The sequence below is a fragment of the Mustela nivalis genome (genome assembly GCF_964662115.1).
Source record: "Mustela nivalis genome assembly, chromosome: 12".
Classification (NCBI taxonomy): domain Eukaryota; kingdom Metazoa; phylum Chordata; class Mammalia; order Carnivora; family Mustelidae; genus Mustela; species Mustela nivalis.
In genome coordinates, this window is record NC_139031.1 from 12,778,283 (window position 1) to 12,790,883 (window position 12,601).

At 44.9% G+C, this 12,601-nt stretch overlaps 1 protein-coding gene across 5 annotated transcripts in view; it reads left to right on the plus strand.

Annotated features, from left to right (window-relative positions):
- The window catches only part of DENND2A (DENN domain containing 2A), a 133,679-nt gene that overhangs the window by 40,633 nt on the left and 80,445 nt on the right, over positions 1-12,601 (plus strand). The window contains exon 1 of one of the 5 annotated variants that reach the window (XM_082693885.1): positions 2,124-2,246. The exons of the other annotated variants lie outside the window; for them this stretch is intronic. The gene's annotated coding sequence lies outside the window, so the exon portion shown is untranslated. Of the gene's footprint in view, positions 1-2,123; positions 2,247-12,601 lie in introns of those variants that run through there. 5 annotated transcript variants of the gene reach the window in all.

Sequence of the window (12,601 nt, forward strand, 5' to 3'; positions counted from 1 at the left end):
CAGCGAAAGAGGGTGGGAAAGGGTTTGAGGGGGAGGAAAGGAAGAGGAGGGCAGGGATTAGAGAGGGAGAGAGGAGGCGGGCAAGTGAGTTTGGGGCAGCCCAGCTGGAGCCAGAGACGGGTGTCAGGAAGCAACCAAACAGGGCCTTCAGGTGCCTCCCTTCAAGTGGCACGTCATGGTGTGAACATCTGGCCCTGGGAGGCACAGGCCCTGGGGCTCTCCAGGTGCTTAGGGCCCAGGACAGATCCTCCAGGGTGAGGGTAGGGGGCTACCTCCCCTCCTCCGTGTTACTGTTCGGTGAGGTCAGGTTAAATGGAACATCAGGAGAGCTTGAGGGCTGTCTCTTGAAGTGGAAGGGATGGCCAGGCAGTACCTTGGAGCCAGGGTGTTCCCGGTGGGCAGGGAGGGATGGAGGGGAGGTAGGAGAAGGGGTGGGTGCCGGGTACTTGGGATAAAATCCGGTCATAGCAATGTACTGAGTAGCTACTCTGTACCCAGGAGGGGAAGGCCTGTACCCTGCCCCCAAGGCATTTATTTGGGTGCTAGGCACTGGACTCTCGAATCTGACAACCTGCACTCATCCGGCATCCATGTGGCCTTGGGAAAAGTTATTCCCTCCAGACCTCTGTTTCCACATCTGTAAAGGAGAGGCAGTGTTAAGGGTGGTGTGAGGATTCAATGCAAGAATCCATGTAGAATCTTGCCTAGAGCATAGTAAATACTCCATAAATGTTAGCTTTTATTTATTTTTATTTATTATATATAGTTAGTTATAAATAAATAATAATGAACAAATTCATTCATTTTTGCAGTTTGAAGCAGCAAACAAAGATGTGGAACGTTGAGTAAAACGTATTTATTTTGATTTTTTTAAGGATTTTATTTATTTTCAAAGAGAGAGAGATAGGGCAAGCCCGAGGGGGTGGGGCTGGATCTCACAACCCCGAGATCACCACCTGAGCCCAAATCAAGAGTCGGACGCTCAGCTGTCCCAGCCACCCAGGCACCTGGAGTAAAACATATTTCAGTAACAGTTGAACCCAGCCATAGAAGAGATAAGACAAGGTTAGATTTACTTAGATTATTAAGTGTCCATAAGTTAATAATTGCTCTAGAAATTCAGAAGATTGAAGAATTTTAGTTTGGGGGGGTCAGGGTAGGTTTTATGGAAAAATTAGGATTTGAACCAGATTTTGAGGGGTGGGTGGGAATATAATAGCAAGGAAAAGGGAGGGAACACTGAGGGAAAGAACAGGAACAGAAGTGTGGGGCTGAAAAAATTCTAATTCCAAGAATTTGCCAATAGGGCATTCTAGCTATTCTCTTGCCCTCAGTAGACACTTGGGCGAGAGATTTCCTTTACATACATTTCAGCTGCAAAAGAGTTGATGGCCAGGATGCTGCATCCGATGGAAAGGCATCTGGATGTGACCTCACATAGCCCCCCTCTGGGTCTGTGTCTTGGCGGGTTTTTGGTCGGTCTCTTCTCTCTGTGCTTCACTGCCATTCTTTCCTTGTTTCTTTGGTTTCCTTCCGATTCCCTGTCTCTACTTTTCTCTGTCTTAACCTCATTCCCCAGTTCATTTCCCTTAACCTGCTAACACAAAGTCTCTTTTCCTCCCTGGTATACGGCAGGGAAGCTCCGAACACTATATTTCTTCGTTAATTTTTTTAAAAGATTTTATTTATTTATTTGACAGAGATCACAAGTAGGCAGAGAGGCAGGCAGAGAGAGAGGAGGAAGCAGGCCCCCCGCTGAGCAGAGAGCCCGATGTGGGGCTCAATCCCAGGACCCTGAGATCATGACCTGAGCCGAAGGCAGAGGCTTAACCCACTGAGCCACCCAGGCGCCCCTTTGTTAATTTTTTTTAAAAAGGAAGAAAAATCATTCCCTGGGAGCCAGCAGCTAATATTACCTGGCATCTGTGGGGCAAATGTTTTTTCTTCTGTGGCTTTTTAAAAGTCCCTCAGTGTCTTAATAACAAAGGACATTTCTCATTTCTAAAACAGAAACAAAAGCCAACCAAAACCCCAGCTGACCAAAAAGCAGACCAAGAAGAGAAGTGAACCACCTTCATCAAGAACACATAGACCCAGGTTCCCCTGGGACAGCTTTCTGTTGAAATGTGAGTCATCTGGGGAAAGGAAAAGAGTATGGAGCTGGTGAATGAGCTCTAGATGGGGCGATAGGACCCCTGGGTCCTGCTCCTGCCTCCACCACCACCCAGCCAGGTCACCAAAGCTAGGTGAGCCACGATGCTCTCGGGCCACAGTGTCACTATTTTTAGCCCCAACTTACTCCTGATCCATCCCCTTTCTGTGTTCAAGTTTAGGAGCTTCTCCATGCCACGGGCTTTCTGGCTTCATTATGTCTCTCTCCCACCCTTCCTTTTCTCTTTGAATTTCCTCACTAGGCTGGGGCCTCGAAAAGTCCTGTCATTTACAGGCTGGGTTCCCAGTACTGACTGGGTCACGAGGGGGGAATTGCTGAGGCCAGGAGGAGGATGTGGAAGGCTGGGTCAGCCAGTGCAGGCGTCATTCCCAACAGGGTCCTGGGAGAAGGGGCTCAGCATTTCCTGAAGGGAAATGACTCCCATAAATAGACAAGAGAGATGGGAAAAGGATTCGTCCATTCCTTCCCTCCTGTCAACTCAGCTCTTCCTTTTGGTGTCCAGACTATGTAAAACTCTTGGAAATATTTTTCCTTCAAACGTGTCCCTGCCAGTGTGTGTGTGAGAGAGATGTGGTATCTGCTTTCTTGTATATATATTGTAGATCTAAAATAAGACCTGAAGAAGGCATCCATGCCTTTTATTTGTTCGTTTACCCACAGTAACTTCTCATTAGTCCATTCCAGGATAAAGCTAGAATTTTTTCAGTGAGTTTTTTTCTCGGGAAGAAAGGAAGGAGAATGTTCCATTTCGGAGACCCTGTCTTATTTAAGGGTTCATCCAAGGGTTCAGCCGCTGTCCTGTAGTAATGCATATAATATGTTCTTCAAGTCCTTGGAAGGGTTAGGTCTCCTGATAGCTTTCCTAAGGAGTTTCCAGCACCCCCAGTGTCATGAAGAGACTCAGGAAGGGAAAGGACTTCTTGAGAGCTGCTCTTCTGCTCCTGACGGGGAATGATCGCATCCCACCCAACCTCCTGTGCCAGGCTGGAGGCCGACCCGAGGGGGCTTTAGCTTCCTCAGCAGCTAAAGCTTGCTCTCAGCTTCAGCGATCTGGGTGCAGATTCATGTTTAAAACTCACACCCACAGGGGCGCCTGGGTGGCTCAGTCAGTTAAGGGTCTTCCTTCCCGCAGGTCTTGATCTCCCCGGTCCTGGGATGGACCCCAGGGTCACACTCTGTACTCAGCGAGGCGTCTGCTTTTCACTCTCCCTCTGGGCTCTGTCAATCTCAAAAATAAGTAAATAAATAAAATCTTAAAAGAAAAAAACAACCTCACACATACAGTAGCTTTACGTTTTCGCTTTGGGAAGGTAGTTGAACATAGACGAACACAGATTTCACACGGCACCACGCGTCGGGGGGATTCTTCTGGTTGCTTAAACCAAGGTATGAAGATGTCTCGTGGAACCCACGGGCAGGATGGCAGCCTAGCCTCAAGAGAGGGGACTGATGGGGCGCCTGGGTGGCTCAGTGGTTAAGCCTCTGCCTTTGGCTCAGGTCTTGATCTCAGGGTGCTGGGATCGAGCCCCGCATCCGGCTCTCTCTCTCTCTCTCTCTCTCTCTCTCTGCCTGCTTCTCCGTCTACTTCTGATCTCTCTCTCTCCTTGTCAGATAGATAAATAAAATCTTAAAAAAAGGGGGGGGGGACTGATCCAGGGGATGCCAAGCCACCTCCGCCCCGCCATCATTGTCTCCCACAGCCCAGGTCTGGGCTCCCTACTCCCCCAGCTGGCCAGTGGTGCTCCCTCACAGCCTCGCGCTCCACCGTCCAGCCACGCAGAGGGGCGCCACGCCCTCGGACTGGAATCTGATTGGCGCAACTTGAGTCAGGCCGCCTCTAGAACCAATCAGCGGTGGCTGGGGGGTGGACTCGTCAGTCAGACATGGCTGCCTGATGCCCTGGGACCCTTTGGATGAGGGATGGGTTAGTTTGTGGAAAAAGGGACCTGCCTGTGAGGTAGGCAAGCTCCGACCATATCTACTACCTGTGTGATGTTTCTTTGACCGTTTTGTGTTCCTTTGTTTTACCATTGTGCTCCCGAGGACTCTGGTTTCTTGGATTCGTTCTCGAAGTACCCTGTCAGAAATACTGCTTGTGAAGGAAGTAATGACATTCTGGAGCAAGGGCTTTGGGGCCAGACGGATCTCTCTTAAAATCTCAGTGATGCTGTTATGACTTACTATTATGTACTCGGTGCGTGGTACTGGGTGCTTGGATTGAGCCTTCTTCCTCTGCCCACCACCTTCTTTTTTGGGGGGGGGGGGTGTAATAGCTTTATTGAGGTACAATTCACTTACCATCAAAATTCATCCATTTAAAGCATACAGTTTAATGGTAATTAGTATATTCACGGAGTTGTGCAACCACCACCACAGTGGTTTAGAACATTTTCCTCACGAAAGAAGAAACCCATACATACCCCTTAGCTATCACCCCCAACTCCCTCTCCTTTCCCCTCAGCCCTAAGCAACCACTCACCCACTGTCTGTCTCTGTAGCTTTCCCTGTTCTAGACATTTCAGATACACGGACTCATACAATGGACTGGCTTCCATTCACTTAGCATAATGTTTTCAGGGTTCACGTTGCTAACATGTATCAGGGCTTCGTGGCTTTTGTGGCTGAAGAAGATTCCATGGTGTGGGTATACCACATTCTGGTTATCTGTTCATCAGTTGATGGCATTTGGATTATTTCCACTTTGTGGCCATTATGAGTAATCCTGCTGTGAATATCAGTGCAGAAAAACATATGTGGACATGTGTTTTCATTTGTCTTGGGCCACGCATTATTTCTAGAATTATGTTTGTAAAGTGCTTAAATCAATGGCTGACAGATCACAGGATGTAACAGTGCTAATTTCTTTACCCTGACCTTCCCAAAGGTTATGAATGAAAGCTATTTCCTGCTTGCTGCCCTAAGACAAAAGTCGGGCTCCCCTAAAGAGCCTGACCCCTGTGGGTCAGACTCAGAGGTTACTGTCCCCTGGGTCTTGGCATCACCAAGAAGCAGATTCTTGCATCAGGTTGTGAGAGGTGGCAATCCAGGCTGGTTCTGGTGGAAGGTACTGAGAGAGCAGATAAGGAGGTTTGGGGGCCGAAATATAGAATTTGAAGTAGAGACTGACAAATTCCCTGTTCTGTCTCTCTCTCTATTTTTTTTTTTTTAAGATTTTATTTATTTAGGGGCGCCTGGGTGGCTCAGTGGTTTGGGCTGCTGCCTTCGGCTCGGGTCATGATCTCAGGGTCCTGGGATCGAGCCCCGCATCGGGCTCCCTGCTCCGCAGGAAGCCTGCTTCCCTCTCTCTCTCTCTCTGCCTGCCTCTCTGCCTACTTGTGATCTCTGTCTGTCAAATAAATAAATAAAATCTTAAAAAAAAAAAAAGATTTTATTTATTTATTTCAGAGAGAGCAAGAAAGAGCGAGCATGGTGGGAGGGGCAGACGGAGAGGAGAATCTTCAACAGACTGCACACTGAGCAAGGAGCCTGACAAGGCGCTCAATGCAGGGCTCGGTCCCAGGACCCTGAGGCCATGACCTGAGCTGAAACCAAGAGTCCGACCCTTAACCGACTGTGCCACCTAGGGTTCCCCTGTTCTGTCTCTTAAATAATTGTGATTCTGGGCAAGTCTCTGAGCCTTAATCTCACCTTCAAAATAAGGATAACAATAACACACCTCGAAATTGGTAGAAAGGAGGGGGGTCATATGTGTTTTAATATATGTATGTATGGATATATATATATATATATGCAGCACCTGATATCCATACACACATTATAACACATCATATGTTATATATGTGTGTGTATAACATATAATGTGTTATAATGTGTGTATGGATATCAGGTGCTGCACAAATGTATTGTAAGCTCCAGGGCTGTCCTAGGAAAAGAATCAAACTTATTTTTTTAAAAGATTTTACTTATCTGTCAGAGCATGCACGTGCACACAAGCAGGGGGAGTGGCAGGCAGAGGGAGAAGCAGGCTCCCCAAGGAGCAGGGAGCATGATGCATGACTCAATCCCAGGCCTGAAATAATGACCTGAGCTGAAGGCAGACACTTAACCAACTGAGCCACCCAGGCATCCCAAGAATCAGACTTGTGAAGATTCTATTTATTTATCTGAGAGAGAGAGAGAGCATGAGAAGGGGGAGGGTCAAAGGGAGAAGCAGACTCCCTGCCAAGCGGGGAGCCTGACGTAGGACTCCATCCTGGGACTCCAGGATCATGACCTGAGCCGAAGGCAGTTGCTTAACCCACTGAGCCACCTAGGCATCCCAAGAATCAGACTTTTAAAAACTTCACTGAAATCACAGGAGGTTCTGAAGGCAATTGGAATGTTCCTTTTGGAGTTAGGGCAGGCACTGGTCAGATCCTTCAGGGTCTCCTGTTAACCCCTCAAGGCTCCAGTCCCCTTGTGAACCCAGTTCTTCCCAGCAGCTGGTTTTCTGCCTCTGAAAAAGATACAGATTATTCTGAGTTCGCCAGATCTGCAGGCACATCACTTTTCTTTTCTTTTCTTTTAAATAGGCTTCGTGCCCAATGTGGGGCTTGAACTCACTACCCTGAGACCAAGAGTCATATGCTCTACAGACTGAGCCAGCCAGGCACCACAGGCACATTAGAGTTGCAGAGTGATCTTACTTGAACAGCTTTGGGCTATTTGGTTATTCCAGCATCATTTATTAAAAAGTCCACTTTTGCCCTAGTGATTTAAGATGCCACCTTTTTCATATACAAAGTCGTCCGCGAAAGAGAAGACACATGCGCACAAGCAGGTGGAGGGACAGAGGGAAAGGGAGAAGCAGATTCACTGCTGAGCAGGGAACCCAATGCAGGGCTCGATCCTGGGACCCTAGGATCATGATCTGAGCCAAAGACAGATGCTTAGCTGATGGAACCACTCAGGTGCCCCTGTCACATATAATAAGTTCTGTGTGTAGTTGGGTCTGGGCCCTCTCTTTTGTTCCACCAGTCTATTTATCTATTCTTGCGGCAGTACCACACTGTTTTAATTACAGAGGCTTTATAGTATGTTTTAAATATATAGTGGTGGCCCCCCCACCCCTGCTCCCCCACTCTTTTGTATTTTTCAGTGTTTTCCTAGCTCTTCTTCCATGTCTAGTATTCTGGTTTATTCAGCGTCCTTCTGGGAGGTCGTGGTGGAGGGTTGGGTTGGGTTGGGATGGGGGTTGAGTTGTCTTTTGGACCTGGCTGTGCTTACTTACTTTAGTAAACTGGTTTTGTAAGATTCTGTTTTCTTAAGACTCCTAGTGCCGGCATAGAACTTATTTTCCCTAAGCCTCCAAAGCAGCATTTTAAAGCAGTCTTCCACTGAGAGAATGTTAAAACTTGGTAAATTTGTATAAAGAGTTTAGAAGCGTTTTCTGTAATATTCTGGCAACTGTACTGCAAACCTGCAGTCATTTCCAAATAAAAAAATCTGTAAGCTTGTTATGCTTACAGTAATATCTTGGTAAAAGCTTTCAGAAAATCTACAGAGATTGTGTTCACAAAGTCGGCCTTGGCTCCCATGTTGCTTGAGCCCTGAAAGAAATCCAGCCACGCAATTCAGTGTAAGCTCCTTACGGAATTGGTGCTGCTTTTCATTCAGTGGTTTTGTGCTTCTTTGAGTGTTTAGTTGTCCTGAAATTATGCAAACATCTATGCCTTTCACCCGTATACCCCAAAGGAAATTCAGCCCATTCTTCAAGCTCAGATCCACAACAGGATCTTGCTTTCATTGTTTTGTTTATCGTATTGTGTTTTGCATTGGGGGCACTCCTGTGCACCTTCCCCCCCAGCTTTACTGAGATATAATTGACATATAACATTGTATAAGTTTAAAGAATAGAACACGATGATATGAGATACATATACATTGTGAAGGTTAGTTAACACATCTGTCACCTCACACGGTCGACTTGTGTGTGTATGTAGTGAGAACATTTAAGATCTACTCCCTTAGCAACTTTCAAGTGCATAATACATTATCGTCTTGTGCATCTTCTTTCCTGTACAGGAATGAAAAGTCTCAGAGGGCAAATCAATGTCTTTATTTTATATTTCTCCCAGGCTTCACTCAGTTCCCTTTGCAAAGTAGACACAACTGTTAGTTGGAAGAATGAATTATATGATTATTTTCCTGTTAGCTGGAGGTTTCCGTACAGTCACTCTTTAGACCCAGTGAAACATCTGTACTGGGAAGTGGGAGGCCAGAATACAGATCCTGGTGGTCAACTAAGGGAAAGGAGGTAATGAGAGCACTGCCACAGCCAAGCAGGTTGGGGACTGAGGGGTTCAGGTGAGCCAACACACTGCAGGCACGGCTGTGGGTGCAAGGCAACCAAGGGCCTGCTGGGGGCGCCACGGGGCAAACCCAGAGGCCCACAGAAACAGCTGGGTTTACTGGGTTTACATTTTCCCCACTCTCTGTAATGTTGATAGTAGTGCATGCTTAATATAGAAATTTTTGAAATGTGGGGAGTTTTGTTGTTGAAATATAGTTAAGTAGAGAGAATGGAAAAAATCCTCCCAAGTTTCTTACCCACTGACAACTGCTGTTCATCATTTGTTGTATTTACTTCCAGTCATTTTCTTACACAATTTTGAGTAGGAGTAGATTCCTCCTTTTCTTTTTTTTTAACATTGTTTTATTCACATTTGATACAAGTTTTTGAATCTTGATTCCAGCATTTTTTCCATTTAATAATAGTCTTTTTTTTTCCCAGCTTGACTTTTTCATTTATTTTCTTAAATATGAGTTATTGAGATTTATTTCACATACAGTACAGTTCACTCATATAAAGGGTATAGTTTAATGGTTTTTAGTGTGCTTACAGACTTTTGCAATTGTCACCACGATCAATTTTAGCACTTTTCTTTTTTTTTTAAGATTTTACTTATTTATTTGACAGAGAGACATAGCGAGAAAGAGAACACAAGCAGTGGTAGTGGGAGAGGGAGAAGCAGGCTTCCTGATGAGCAGGGAGCCCAATGCAGGGCTCCATGTGGGGCTGGTATCTTGACCCAAGCCCAAGGCAGACGCATAATGACTAGCCACCCAGGCGCCCCAATTTTAGGACATTTTCATCACCTCAGAAAGAAACCCCATACCCATTAGCAGTCACTCCCATTTTTCTTGCCCTGTCCACTGTCAGCCTAGGCAACCACTGGTCTCCTTTCTGTCCTTACAGAACTGTAGTCTCCTTAAGCATCATTTTTTTTTTAAGACTTATTTTTATTTATTTGAGAGAGTGTGCATGCACATGCACCGGGAGCCCATTTTTAAACATAATTTAATGTGCTCCATAATATTCCATCAAATAACTATCGTAGTTTATGTTATCATTATATTGTTTGACATTTAAGTTATTTCTAAGTTTGCAGTATTGGTAAGTAATACCTGTAAACATTATGCATATATTTTTTCATATTTAGGATTCCTTTTTTTCCCTTAAAACTAGGTTTATTTACTTATTTGAGAGAGAGAGAGTGATAGCAAGAGAGATTACAGAGGGAGAGGGAGAAGCAGATTCCAGATTTCCACAGAAGTTAGAAATAAGAGGGGTACCTGGGTGGCTCAGTGGGTAAAAAGTCTCTGCCTTCAGCTTGGGTTGTGATCCTGGGGTCCCGCATTGGGCTCTCTGCTCATCAGGGAGCCTGCTTCCTCCTCTCTCTCTGCCTGCCTTTCTGCCTACTTATACTCTCTCTCTGTCAAATAAATAAATAAAATCTTAAAAAAAAAAAAAGAAAGAAAGAAAAAGTTAGAAATAAGAAATAGTTTCTGGCCAGCCCAGAACAGAGAAAAGAAGAGCAAGTTTACATATTTGGGGTTGAAAGAAGTTAGAACCTGAGTCCTCCTAGTTTGGTGATCTATAATTAAAAAAAAAAAAAGTACACTTTTATTTTTTTTAAATGAAGATAATACAACTGTAACGCATGTTTATTTATTTATTTTTTAATTAGGCTCTACGCCCAATGTGGGGCTTGAACTCACAAACCCCAGATCAAGAGTCACATGCTCCACCAACTGAGCCAGCCGGAGCCCCTGTATTTTTTACTTAAAAGAAAATATACTTACCAGAATTCGGATTCTTAAGCTGTATTTTGGCAGTGTGAGCATATCTCATAACTTTCATAACTCATACTTTGATGATTTGTGGCAAACTCATAGCAACTTTTTCCAAAGAGGTGACAGCAGCAGTAATAAGCATTCACTCAGGAGGGCTGACAGAGCTAAGACCTTATACACACTGTAGCTTCGTGCTTCTAGGCAAGATGGCCACCTAACTGCACTTTTCCTCTTTTTTACCCTCTACAAAATGGACAGCCTAGAGGCAACATATGGGAGTAGTTCTGCATTGCAAGTGGGTGAAGGAAAAAGCCTGGTTTGCGAATACTGTTAAGCGAAAATGTGTTTCCATTTTATTAAGGTGGCCAGATACATCCCTGTATATAAGAATTTACATTCCTGTATATAAGAATGTTCTGCAGGTGTGAAACCCGTGTTTAAGAAAGTGAGAAGAATAAAAATCTTCAACTGCCTCAGGCCTCAGGAGCATCACAGAGTGTGGTCCAGCCCGCAGGGTCAGGCTGCTCTAGCCAGATTCCCAGTGGCTTCATTCGTCAGACAAACTGACAGGTGTAGGTCAGGAAAATACTGACCAAGTTGTTAAAATATTATTGTCCGGTAACTGAGTTTTCATACCCAGAGAAAGTCTTAAAATTACTCCGATTATACTTTTAGTCCTAGGCCTCCTTTAGAATGAAAACAAACCTTGGTATTGAAGTCTGTGTAGGGACACAGCGGTTGAAGCATTTATCCTGGCTTGAGGGACAGGAGCAGCTCACTGTGTGCTGATAAGTCCTTGGTCAGATTTTAGAGGTTCTCAGAAACAGGAGCAGACAGACACCCTGGAGTAAAAGGCTGCCTTCCAAAGCAGAGGGCAAAGGAGAATATTTCTGTTCCCGACTGAGTACACAAGGGTCAGGAAAATAAATATGGTTTATGGGTTCTTAGACTGTAGTATGAATTCCTGGGGGAGCTTAGAAATGCATATACCTGGGCCCTCTGGCAGTCTGATTCACCGGTCCGGGATGGGGCCAGGACTCCTTCCATTCAGCACTCCCTCCTGCTTTACTTTTTTTTTTTAAATGACAAATTTATTGAGATGCAATTCACATACCATAAAATTCACCCTTTTTATTTATTCATTTATTTCTAAAAATATTTATTTATTTGAGAGAGAGAGACACAGCGAGAGAAGGAATACAAGCAGGGGGAATGGGAGAGGAAGAAGCAGGCTTCCTGCTGAGCAGGGAGCCCTATGCAGGGCTGAGCCCAGGGCAGACGCTTAACGACTGAGCCACACAGATGCCCCCAAATTCACCCTTTATAAAGTGTACAGACATGTGGTCTTTAACATATTCACCAGGCCAGTTACCAGCACTACCTGATTTAGAACTTTTTCATTACTAGCCTCCCCAAAACCCATACCTGTTAACAGTCACTCCCCACACTACCTTCCCCAGCCCTGGCAAACCACTTACCTGCTTTTCTTTTTCTTTCTTTCTTTTTTAAAATTAACATATATTATAGTATTAGTTTCAAAGGTAGAGTTCAGTGATTTCATCAGTTGCATTTAACACCCAGTGCTCATCACATCACGGGCCCTCCTTAATGCCCATCACCCAGTTACCCCATCCCCCAACCCAACTAATCTGCTTTCTGTCTTTATTGTGTTGCCTGTCCTGGACATTTCTTTTCTTTTTTTTTTTTTTTTTAGATTTTTATTTGTTTATTTGACAGACAGAAATCACAAGTAGGCAGAGAGGCAGGCAGAGAGAGAGAGGGAGAAGCAGGCTTCCCGTTGAGCAGAGGCCCTGATGTGGGGCTCGATCCCAGGACCCTGGGATCATGACCTGAGCCAAAGGCAGAGGCTTTAATCCAGTGAGCCACCCAGGCACCCTGTCCTGGACATTTTGTATAAATGGCATCATATAACATGGGTGGTCTTTTGTCACTGTTCTTTTTTCACTTTGTATGGTGTTTTCAAGGTTCATCCATGTCATAGCATGTATGAGTCCTTCATTCCTTTTTATGGCCAAATAATATTCCATTATAAGGCTAAACCATGTGTTTATCCAGTCATCTGTTGATGGATATGGTAAATATAAGAAAATGATACATGTTCATTCCTTCATTAGACCCTTCTTGGACATTCTTATTTGATGGGGGAAGCTTCTGGGCTCAGAAGCAGAACTTCTAGAAATAAGAAGAGTCTGATGATTGTTAGCAAAAAAATCATTTCCTTGGCGCTGCCGTGGTCTTTGCCTGGTATGGTGCACTGGGGACCTGGTTTCTTGTTGTGGTGTGTGGTGTTTTTGTGCAGGCATGGTTTAAGCATTTGGTTCAAGAGTACAG